Genomic DNA, 12,324 nt, shown 5'->3' with positions numbered 1-12,324 from the left:
GAGTCCCTTACATAAAATGGCTTAGTGTTTTCATATGGTTTATTCACAACTTCTTGCACATGCTAAAGGATCTCTAGATTGCTTATCATACTTAACACAATCAAAATATTGTATAGTTGTTACATTTCATTGCTTATGGACAATGGGAAAAAAAAGATTATACATGCTCAGTATAGATGCAATGCTTTATCCAAATATGTTCTCTCTCTGGTTGAATCCGTGGATGTGGAAGTCATAGTTATGGAGAGCTGAATGTACAGTTTTCTGTACTATAAATCTTTTTCCACAGAGGCTCTGAATTACCTTTTAATAGGCTTGTAAATATTTTCACAAGTGAATAACTTTTTAGGTGACGGGTAATTCAGGCTTCCATCATGAAGCTTTACCCTAACTTCCCGAATCTGAGAATGGCGATCCTCTAATCCTTTGAATTCAAGCAAGTATATGGCGAAGATTCTGGAACAGATGCCAGGCAAGAGTCAGGAAAAGAACATGGTCAAAGTACATTACAACCTGGGAGTGGCGGGGGGGGGGGGGGACACTCAAGGTATGGATCACTCCTTATGGAATGTTTGTGAGGGTTACCATGACTTCCCAACATTCTGTAACTGCTTTAGCGTAAGAGTCCTCACACAAACGTCACAGCTCAGCATCTCTGAACTGTCACCATGTAACCTTTTTCTTGCCTGTTATCGGTCTACTCGGAGGATGATTCAGGACCAGTCACTAAGCCAGTAACACTGTAACCTTTCCCCCAGAGTGTTTCCCCTGGATCTGCAGGTGTGTTCCACACCCCGCTTCCTCTTTTTAAAGTTCAACTTGTGTTTACTTCCAACAATATCACTAGTTTTTTCTGGATGTGACTTAGATGGAGCGGTAACAGACAGCATTTCCACATCTGCCCTTGGCAAGTTTTCAGTAAATGATCTTGAACTCAGTTTTCCCCATCCCCCTCTCCAGTAAATTCCCACCTCACCGTCTACACCTGCAGAAGTTTCCTTCGGTGAGTCCTGCCTTAGTGGTCACCATTCTGCTTTCTCTTGGAACACCATTTCTTCAGTCTACGCAGCTGAGAATGACCTTGAATTCCTGATCCTCCTGCCTCCACTTCCCTCCCAAAAGCTGGGATTATAGTTCTGTTTGATGTGGCGCTGGGGATCAAACCCCGGGCTTCAGGCATGCCAAGCAAACACTCTTATCAACTGACTATATTCCCAGCCCCCTGAGAGAACATTCTTACTGGCTCAGGTTCCAGACTGTCCCAAGCCTCTCCCTGCTCAGGCTCACTCCCACCCTGGGCCACCCATCCATTGTAACCTCCAACCATGAAGAGTTCTAGTCAACAGCTAATTTGCTTTGAGCACTTCTATGTGTACATCTCGTGTGACCCTCAAGCTTAAGCTATCTGCCCTTTACAGTGGAGGACACTGAGGCATAAAGAAGGAACACAAACTGCCCAGAGTTGTAGGAGCTGGCCCAGGCCTGGCCCCGCTGCCTGACTCTGGGTCTACAGTAGGAATGCTTCACCAGGACAGCAGTCTGGGAAGCTCAGCTCTGACGCAGAATTGGTCTGCTCTCCCTCCTGAACTCCCTCCAGCCTCCATTCCCAGCGTCCACTGGGCTCCCCAAGGGCTTTCTCAGGACCTGCTCAAACCCAAGCCTCCTCACCCCTGCAAGCTCAGGTTACCCTGTAGAGCACAGTCATCACCAGGCCTTCCCTTACCCTTCACATCCTGCCTCCACACGCATTACCTCTCAAACCCCAGGACCACTCTTTCCTTCCAGACACACCGCAACCACACACGGCCAGTTTCCCAGCTCTCTGTGTTTTAGGGCTCGCCTTTACATCTCCCCCCTCCCTTGGAACCCCTCCCTCCTCCCCAGCTCCCCCGTGCAGCTGCTGCTGCTGCTAGCTTCTGGGCTCCTGTACTCCTGCTGCATTCCACCACACTTAGAGTTGTTTGCTTTCCTGCCTTCTTCCTGACAGCAGACGCTATCTGATGGTAGCCAGAGCTACGTGGACTCTAGAGTATACACAAGGGCTGTGTGTGTGTGTGTGTGCGTGCGTGCGTGCGTGCGTGCGTGCGTGTGTGTGTGTGTGTGTGTGTGTGGTGTGTTGAGAGGCAGAATGTGTATGTATGTTCATGTATGTGTGTGTGTGTGTTTGCACATGTATATGAAGGCACATCCATGTATGTATGTCCATATATGTGTGGAGGCCAGCGTTCATGTCAGGTGCTGTTCTCAGAAACTACCTTGTGTTTTGAGACAACATCTCTCCCTGGGACCTGGCTCACTGATTCAGTTAGGCTGGCCTCAGGGGTCCCTCTGTCTCTGCCCCTCACCACCAGCCAGTGCTGGGATTGCAAGCATGCACCACCGTGCTCAGCTTTCTACATGGGTGCTGGGGATTGAACTCAATCCATCACACTTGCTTGGCAGGCTCTTGACCATCAGAGCCATCTCCCCAGCCCGCAAAGGACGCTTTAGAGACAGATGAAGGAAGGAAGAAACGAATGGCCTTATGGTTAATTTCCTGTGTCAACTTGACTAGGCTAAAAGATGCCCAGAGAGCCGATGAAGTGTTACTCCTGGGTGTGTCTCTGAGGATGTTTCTGGAAAGAGCTCCCGTTTGAACTGATAAAACAGATGGCACCATCCGATCCACTGAGGGTCTGGAGAGAACAAAGAGATAGTGTAGGGAAGCAATCGCTCCGTCCTTGAGGGGCACATGCACCATCTCCCACCCCTAGACACTGGCGCTTGTGGTTCTCATGCCTGGGGTCTCGGCGGGAATTACCTGACCGACTTCCCTTGTTCTCCAGGGGATGATGGTGGAGAATCCTGGCGTCCCTGATTGTGTGGCCAGTTCCTCTCACAGTCACCTCTTAGATATCTGCGTATCTTCTACTGGGTCTGTTTCTCTGAACAGCCTTCATGTGGTCATAAACCCTGCTGATCTGTTTCACACACAGAAGCCTGGTTTACTCCTGTAGAGAGCCCGTGGCCCTGCCTGGCCCTGCCTGGCCATGCCTGGCTCCCTGCAGCCCCTCTGTGGCTCTTCATATCATCTCAGGGCAGCATTCTCTGAGCCGAGTCCTTCGCTGTCCATCCGCTTTACCTGAAGGAGGAAACCTTAACCAAATGGAGGGAAATAGTTGGTCTCTGCCTTTTGATATCGGGGCAGAGGAGCCTTAGGGTTCCAAGAGGGAGCCACAACCCGGACTGTCTCTGATGAAGATGCTTAATAAATATTTGTGGAGCAAGGGCATGAAGGTACTATAAATGTTTATACGTAAGATGCAAACAGTCTCTGGAAGCAGGTTTTTTTTTTTTTTAGGCCCAAGCACCACATCTGGAATTCCAGACATCTGATGTTAGCAGGCTAGCAGACTCCAGAAGGCTAAGGTCTTATCAGAAGTGCCCCTGTGCTCCTTGCCTGGAGTGGTCTGGACCCTGCTGACAAACACTTCAAAGCCTGCCACGCTTGCCTCTCCCAGAAGGGAAGGAGGGTGTCTTAGTTAGGGTTTCTATTGCTGTGAAAAGACACCGTGACTACAGCAACTCTTATAAAAGATAATGCTTCCCTGGGGCTGGCTTACAGTTCAGAGGTTTAGTCCCTTGTCATCATGGCGGGAAGCATGGCGGCACCCAGGCAGACATGGTGCTGGAGAAGGAGCTGAGAGTTCTACGTGCAGATCCACAGGCGGCAGGAAGAGAGAGACCCTGGACCTGGCTTGGGCTTTTGAAACCTCGAAGCCCATCACCCCCAGTGACACACTTCCTCCAGCAAGGCCATACCTACTCCAGCAAGGCCACATCTCCCATTCCTTCTAAGGAATGCCACTCCCTGTTGACTAAGCATTCAAATACGTGAGCCCACAGGAGACATTCCTTTTCAAACCACCACAGGGAGGCGAGGGAGGTCTCCGGAAGGGGAAGAAGGATGGTCTGCAAGCCAGGAGCAGGTCCTCATTCACACGACCACCTCCCAGCCCCAGTGGAAGCCTGGGATGAGTGTTTCCTAGCAAACAGAGAAGGGTAGCACTTCATGGACCCAGCTGAACAACCAGACTGGCTGCTGCTGTTACTTAATCAAGGAAGTAACAGCAGGGAAGGGCTTGGGGCCCTTATCACACCCAGACACTTCCTTTCCTTACAGCGCCCTTCTGCTCTCTGTTCTTCTCTCCTCACTCCTCCACCTTCTTCCCCACCCCATTCCTCCTTCCTGCTCCCCTCCCCCTTCCCTTCTAGTCCCTTCATGTCCCTCTCCTCTCCTCTCCCTTCCTCTCCTCTTCTTTCCTCTCCACCACCTCCCCTCCCCCCTTCCTCCTTCCCTTTCCATCTCTCTTTCGTTTCATTTTTTCCCCTCTGAGGTTATTTTATGTTTGCAACTTGTTCTCACTGATCTCACACACTCAGCAGACAGGTGACTGATGCGATGATGGAAACTTGGAGTTCCTGGAGAAAGGACACGTTCTAAAGTAAAAGTGGTGGCCTCCTCTCTCAGACACAAGCTTATCGCTCCTGGCCTTGAAAACCTGCCTAGATGGCTGTGTCACACAGCGCAGGTTCCCTGCAGGACCTTCCGAGGAGTCGGCAGTGACACTACTCGAGATCTCTGTGTGGAGAGGTGTAGTGTTCACAGCAAGTGCTGTGAGCATTGATCCCAACACATGTCCAGTTTCCTAATGTGCTCTGGTACTCTTTTGGATCTCAGGAGTATTTAGTTTTGCAGGTTTTGTGAGTGATTTCCTTGGTTTTCTCTGTTGTTTACTGTTTTTTGTTTTTTTTTAACCTCATTGTATTTAGTTGTTTAAAAAAAACACCCATCAGGAACATGGGTGAGAGCTCAGTCAGTGCAACCATGAAGACCTGAATTTAATCCTAGAACCCAGAAGACAATACCAGGTATTGTGGCACACACTTAGAATCCCACCACTGTAGAAGAGAAGATGGACAGTCCCTGGAAATAGCTGGCTGGCCAGCCTAGCTTCATCAGTGAGCACCAGGTACAATGAGAGACTGTCTCAAAAGTCAAGATGGACAGTTCCTGAGATGGGTACCTGAGGTAGACCTCTGGCCACCACACCCATGTGTACACATGTGTATGCACATGCACACACAAAAAATTACCAATAAATATTTGGGGCACAGATATGTAAGGTAAATACAATTATTTTCCCCAGAAAACCCTTCAGCAGGTAGTTTCCCACATAAGAAGCATGCAGAGATGTAAAACATTGGGTCTATACTGCAGCAACTTCACCACAGAGACTTCCCTCAGTCACACTGAAAAAACAACAAAACAAAACAAAACAAAAAACACCGTGTGTCTCTACTCACTCTGGCCAACTCGACTTTAATTGTTCCTTTTCCTCCTTTCCAATTCAAAACACGGCCCAGAAGACGCCAGGCAAGCAGGCAAACATCTTCCGCTAGCTTATGGTAGACCAAGGTGCTCATGAAGTTGTCTCACGGAATTGTTGTCAATGAGGAGAAAGAAACAAATTCTGAGCAGAGACCTGCTTCAGTCAACAAGTCAGATGGCTACTCAACCTGTCAGAGCTTCTGAGCCCAGAGATTTTTCTGGAGGCAAATCCTTCATGGCCTCAGGCAGCCCAGACAGCTCCAAAGCTCGTGTCTGCATCTGAGGGCCGGTGTCGCACTGAAGCAAGTCATCTCAGCTTCCCTCCAGCCTTCCCGCCATGCTTCCTGTGGCAGGCTCACCAGGGCCCCACCTCAGTGTGCCTCCTCCTCAAGACCACTTGTGACCTTCAAAATGACAGCTGCTAAGGATGCCGAAGCCTGGTCAGACAAGCTCCTCACCAACTCTGGAGCTCAGTGGCTGTATCAGTGTGGATGGGAAAGGCATCTGGTTTCACTAATGGTTGCCAGTGTCTCCTTCAGTGGCACACACCACAACGGCCGCATCGGCGGTAGTCTCTGGAAGCAACATAGCTATTTCCAGACCTGTTCAAGTTGTGTCAGGTGGTTGAAAATGTCATTAAACCCATTACTGCTCCAAAATTACAGTCATTATTGAAACCCGCTCCTAGACCTTGTTATTTAGTATGTTAATAAACAAGGATTCCTAGAACCATGGAGTCTCTATTTCTTAAAATGTTGTGCTAAATGTATTTCAAAACAAAAGTTTTCTTTTGGTCCTGGATATCTTGTTTTAACTTGAAAACTTTGAAGAAGGGTTCTGCAGGTGTCTTAGTTAGGGTTTCTACAGCTGCGAAGAGACACCACAACCCCAGCAACTCTTATAAAGGAAAACATTTAACTGGGGTGGCATTTTCATAGGTTTAGTCCCTTATCATCATGGTGTGACATGGTGGCATGCAGGCAGACAGGGTGCTGGAGAAGGAGCTGAGAGTTCCACATCTTGACCTGCAGGCAACAGGAAGTGAACTGAGACACTGGGCATGGCTTGAACTTAGAAGACCTCCAAGGCTGCCTCCACAGTGGCACACTTCCCCCAACAAAGCCACACCTCCTAATAGTGCCACTCCCTATGAGTCTATGGGGCCAATTACATTCAAACTACCAGTAGGTTTCACAGATATCAGGAGTGGGGGGGGGGGGCGGGGATGGTGTCCATGACACAAAAAAGACTAAGAGCCTTGGGTTAAGAAACATAAGTTTTGGGTTTTGTGCATGAAGGATTTCTATTTTACATTCCCAGAACCTTTTTTAAAGGCTTAGTAGTGGCCTTCTGGATACTTTATTGCCCTTTTCCAGTCATCCATCCATCCATTCATTCGACCAATGCTTCGTATCTACCCAAAAGCTGCCATACAAAGTCTGACACACCCAGGCAACACATCCTAAGACAGTCTTTGGCTCTGTCAGCTGGGAGGAAGGGGCCTCAGTTCGGAGAAATCAGGGAAAAGTCAGAGGCAGCTAGCTGCTCATTGCTTTGAAATCCATGGGCACTCCCTCCCCAAGCTGCAAATTCTATCAGAATAATTAATGGTTCCCCCCTCTAGAGTTCTCATCATTCTGTGACTCCCAACCCATTCTGTCAAAATTCTCCACATCCCTCACCATCCTACCCCTGATGTCCTTCCCAGAAATTAATCCCTTCCTCCCTCCCCTGGTCCCACACTCTCCCCTGCAGAGTTTTGTTCTGTCACTTTTAATTTTCATTATTCACAGGAGTCTGACTTGCCTCTGGGATCCTGAGCCTTCCGGGTTGCGGGTTGCGTGTTTAAGGAGGAACAGCCGCCTCCCTCCCCACCCCAGAACCTAGCTCATCCGCTCAGGGCTCTGTTCCCTCCACGTCTTAGCAAATAGCTCCTTCTCCATGGACAGATTTGCAGCTCCCAGGAGCAAAATGGTACGCTTTCTCCAAGATCTCTCCCTCGAGTTTCTGCCTGTGTCTCCCACCCCATGGGAACATGATCTCAAGACAGTGCTCCCATTTGCCCAAGCCCTGCCCCCCACAGGCTATTTCCTTCTCGAACCAACTCTACCAAATCCCTCCTGGCTCATGTGTCCAGGCCTGTGTGCACACGCTACCCCACCCCACCCCCTACCATGCCACTGAACTGTCCCCATCTGCTTAGTTCTCAGTTCAAGTGGCCATCTTTCAAAAGCTTTCTACGATCCTCAACATCCAACATCCAGGCACAAATAACCCCATCTTCCCCTCATGTCTCATTGTCTCATATAACTCACCCCAACAGCTACCTCCTGTCAGTAACCAGACATTGTTGAAAGGCGGGTACCAAGCCATATCCATATTTGTGACCCAAGTACCTAACAAGCAAGTGAATGAATGTCTCTCCTCTCCTCGGGGCCTCTCTGTCATCGGTTGTGGTTCAGGGCTTGACCCTGACTGTGAGCATGTGATTATGCATAAGTGACACCACACCTCTGGGATTCACTGTCCCTTCTCTGCAGGCAGAGGAAGGAGTGGAGCCAGAGGCTGCTTGGTGGCTCACCTACTCACAGCCCTGTGACCCTGCTGTGTGACTCTGTGGGTGTCCCTGTGTGCTGACGCAGAAGTGTGCCTTCCAAACAAATCCCATTCTCTGTCCTAGGCACCCACCCACCCAGCACCTGGCTCCATTGTCTCCCATGGGAACTGAGAGAGTTCCTGAGTCGATGATGTCCTGGCTGATCCAAGCCCATCCTGTCCTTTGCCCACCCAGGTGCCAATCCTAGAGCCCAGCCTCCAGGCCACTGACTTTGGGGATAGAGTCAACTGCAAACAGAGCTCGGAGGGGAAACCTCAAGGTCTGGATTTGCTTTTGGAATCAAAAGCCATTGCCTTCCAATGGTTCCATCTGTGAATCTTGAGTCTCTCCTCTGCTTTCCCCAAGCGTCCCCGAAACCTTGCCTTCTGAGCATGCTGGTAGACCCTGCCTCCTGACACACAGGGCATGCTTCCTTAGAAAGGATGCTCATCTGTGCACCTGCAAGCCCGTGTGTGTTTGCACTCACCTGCGTGTTCCCGCTCATCCTGAGAAGCTGTCGGTTCCCCATCTGGGTTGTGCTTCCAATGTCTTCTTGCCCCACCAACAGTTATTGGTCAGTCTTTATATCTGTGACTCATAAATGCACAAAGTACCTACTATTCTTCCATTTCCGCCACTTAATTTTGCTAATTTTTCTACTTCTATCTCTTAGCTGGGTTCCTAGCATGCAGATCTCTGCTGTCTCCTCTCACCTTCTCATCACCTCATTGACCTCATCACCTCATTGACCACACCCCTTGAGTTAGGTTTTTTTTTTTTTTTTGCTCTAATGTATCTAAACTCATCACTCAACATGCTACTCAACAACCTTTGAGGACACTTACTACTGATCTCTCACGTTCACACTAATGCCAGCCACACACTTGGTTAATCCCACTGATGGAAAATAAGACCATTATCACAGTTTAAAGCCAAATTTGAAGCAATCTCTAATTAAACACTGGCCAGGTCCATACCTACGTTCTTAGGAAAATGGCCCAGAATCGCAGTTTGCAGAGGCTTAACAAGGAAACCCCATAATTTATTGTATTTCCCATCAGGTCCAATCAGGGGCAAACATATATCCTGATACATCCAATCTGTGAGCCTCCTGCCCACATGTGATCCAGAACATCCGGTGCAGATGGGTCAAACAAACTTGTTTAGGGGAGTGAGAACATGTGACTTGTTATCACCCATGATCAATAGGCCCCAGGATTTCAGGAACTATCTGTTCTTGGGCAAGAGGCTTACAAGTTAGAGACATCTTTGTTTCATAGATCTCTTAGGTACAATAATTAAAACTTAAAATGTAACTTTGGCTCTCCCAACTTCTGGACTTCTATAGCTCTTCTGGCTTGCCTCTCTCACACTTGGAATTTCTTCCTTAGTCCCCTTTGCTGGTCCCGCCTGCCTCCTCAGCCCCGGAGTCCATCCTCAGTCATCTCCTCCTGAGCTATCCTTGTTCTGAGCCCTAGAATATTTACTTGTCCTCCCTAAATATTTGCTACTGCCCACAGCCATTCCTCAGAGAACAGAGAAAGGACCCTTGTTCACTGGGGACCCTGTAGTTCGCAAGCCACAGATACCCTAATTGAAACCAGTTCTGAGAGAAGAGCCACATCCAGGGCGGCGATGGGGCTGCAGCGCTCCTGGTGACTGAGGGAATGAGGGGGTCACACAGACTCGCAGCTCCGTCCAGCTGTCTTTCAGCTGTATCTATTGTGGATCTACCCACTGACTCCCACAGAGATGGTCCAGGAGGAGTGGGGGGAGGGGCAGGGTTGGGAGGACAAGATTCTGAATATTATGACTGAAGTTCATTCCGTCACAGGGACCAAGCTGGGTCCCTACGGCCAGGTGCATCCATGCTAACCACCATGGCCAGTTCTGTTGTCACATGAGGCCTCCCAACAACAGAGGGTGTGGCACTTCTTCCCTAAACAAGCAGGCAGCAGAGCGGGAAGCTTCCTCTCCTGAGCTGTGCCTCTTTCTTTACATGCCCACCTTAGACAATTAACGCTCCCTGCACATTCTAGTGAACAGGTCCTTCACACAGCATTAGAATGAGTCCCAATATATATGGCCACCAGACTGGGATTGGGACTCAAAAGAAATGTTTTGTTTTTTTGTTTCCTATTTGGTACTCATAGCACCTTGGGGCCTCCTCCCTAAGCATGGTGTGGTGCGGGTATTTAATTAGTATGTCGGTTTCATGAATGAATAAGTAGTGGCATCGTAAATAGAAACATTTAATCCTCCTGCTCTGGGCTTTCTGGGAGGCTCATGGAGTACAGCTGTTGATTCGTTCTGTGTAGTCAGCTGAGGCCACATCAGGGCAAGGGGGTGTGATTCAATTTGGGGTTTGATAATCGCCTGTGGACCTTCCGACTCTCACATCTCCCTGTCTTCCCTTTTGGCTCCTTGGAGGACACAGAAGTTCCATGGGCTCCTGCTGGTCAAGTGAGTGATAGCCTCGGAGGAGCTTGAGGCAGGAGCTTGTACATTGCTGTTTGCTGGAAGGGATGAAATTCCATGCTAGCCCCTTCCACGGGACCTCTCTTTGGGGTATAAACCAAGGGGACGAATAGAATGTCAGCTCTGGGACAGCTACAGATAGGTACTACTTGGCAAATGTAGCTGCCTGTTTGCGGGGAGTGGCTAAAAAGTGGCTAAGAGCCCCAGATTTTGGTAGGGGACAAATGTGATTTGTGTCATCTGTATTGTGTCCTTATCATTGACACAGTGGCAAGTGACTTCTCTCTTCTGCTGTAAAGAATAAAAGAAATGCTTGAAAATGCTTAGCACACGGTAAGCGTGCAATATATATAATAAGAAATGGATTCCACCTTCCTTTTCCTGGGACGAGCCTTTGGGTCTCAAGCTGGAGGCTGGTTCAGCCATCTCAGATCTGTAAAGGCAAATCTCTAACTCTGCTCATCTCCAATTGCTTAGCCCAATGCAGCAAAAAGAAAACCCAATAGTTGTAACAGTAAGTTCTATGTTTTTCTTTTTAAGAGGCCAAATCATATGGACTGTTACATGATTCAGCCACAAAATGTTAAGAATCAGCTATTAGGGCTGATGCAATGGCTGGGTGGGTCAAAGCCCTTGCTGCCAAGCCTGGTGACCCGAGTTCTAATTTGCAATCCCACACAGCAGGAGAGAACCAACCCCCACAGTTCTCTGACCACCACATATAAGAATGGCACGCACCCCCACCTCAAATGAATCTTAAAAATACATTTTTTAAAATAAAAAAGAATTAGCTGGTATAATCTGGCTATAATTTAGAATACAATTTCAAATACCTAGCTGTACCAGGTATGGTCTGAATGAGTGGTACCTACCAGTGGCGGATGGTGGAGGCTACCAGAGGGCCTTGGCATGAATGGTGGGCTGTGGTGACCGAATTGTCAGCCCTGGTCCACGGTGAACTCAACCCTTGCAGCCGCTGGTTACCATCACAGGGAATTGGACTCAAGACTCTCCTATCAGGACGAATATCACTAATTTACTCTTTTAAAAAAACGTCCCAAAGCCACATCTGGCCAGTGGGCTTGAGATGACCCCCAAACCAACAGACTGACCTCTGATTGCGGCAGAGCACCCGCCAGTGGTGTTTTTCAAAGTGAATTTACACATTGTGACTTTAGCCAGCCAATTCTCATTGCATAATATTTTTCTAAACTATTAGGAAAATAATTCATCCCCACCACATAGGGAGGCAATTATTTTGATAATTATGCCAAAGATTAGTCTTCCCATGTGTTATTTTATAGTTCCTTCAAAGTCAAACTCAAGATTCCTCTTTAAAGGGCTGGGCATGTAGCTCAGTTGGCAGAGTGCTTGCCTAGCAGGCAGGAAGCCCCGGGTTTGATCCTCAACACTGCATAAACTGGGTGTGGTGGTACAGGCCTACTAATCTCAACATTCAGGAGGCAGAGGCAGAATGATCAGAAGCTCAAGGTCATCTTTATCTACTCGACAAAAGGTCTGAGGCCAGTCTGGGTCTACATGAGTCCTGGTCTGTCTGTCTGTCTGTCTGTCTGTCTGTCTGTCTGTCTGTCTGTCTCTCTCTCTCTCTCTCTCTCTCTCTCTCTCATACACACACACACACAGTCTTTTATGGACCGAGGGAATGAGTTAGTAGGTAAAGCGCCTACTGTTTAAGCATGAGGACCTGAGTTCAGATCCCAACCACTTTTGTAAGCTTGCAGCTGGGGAAGAGGAGACAGGCTGATCCCCGGAACTTGCTGCCCAGCCGGCCAGTCTAGATAATTGGTAAGCTCCAAGTCCAATGAGAGATCTTTGGTTACAGAATAAGGTGGGGAGTGACAGAGAGAAAAGCAATGTG

At 48.6% G+C, this 12,324-nt stretch overlaps 1 long non-coding RNA gene across 1 annotated transcript; it reads left to right on the top strand.

Moving 5' to 3' along the window:
• The first annotated feature begins 624 nt into the window (after positions 1-624).
• LOC121832373 (uncharacterized) lies at positions 625-6,101 on the top strand. Its single transcript, XR_006076023.2, has 2 exons — positions 625-780; positions 5,407-6,101. It is a non-coding gene; the product is annotated as an uncharacterized LOC121832373 (long non-coding RNA).
• Positions 6,102-12,324: the final 6,223 nt, after the last annotated feature.

The sequence above is a fragment of the Peromyscus maniculatus genome, chromosome 9, assembly GCF_049852395.1.
Source record: "Peromyscus maniculatus bairdii isolate BWxNUB_F1_BW_parent chromosome 9, HU_Pman_BW_mat_3.1, whole genome shotgun sequence".
NCBI lineage: Eukaryota > Metazoa > Chordata > Mammalia > Rodentia > Cricetidae > Peromyscus > Peromyscus maniculatus.
This window is presented reverse-complemented; position numbering and strand designations above follow the sequence as displayed.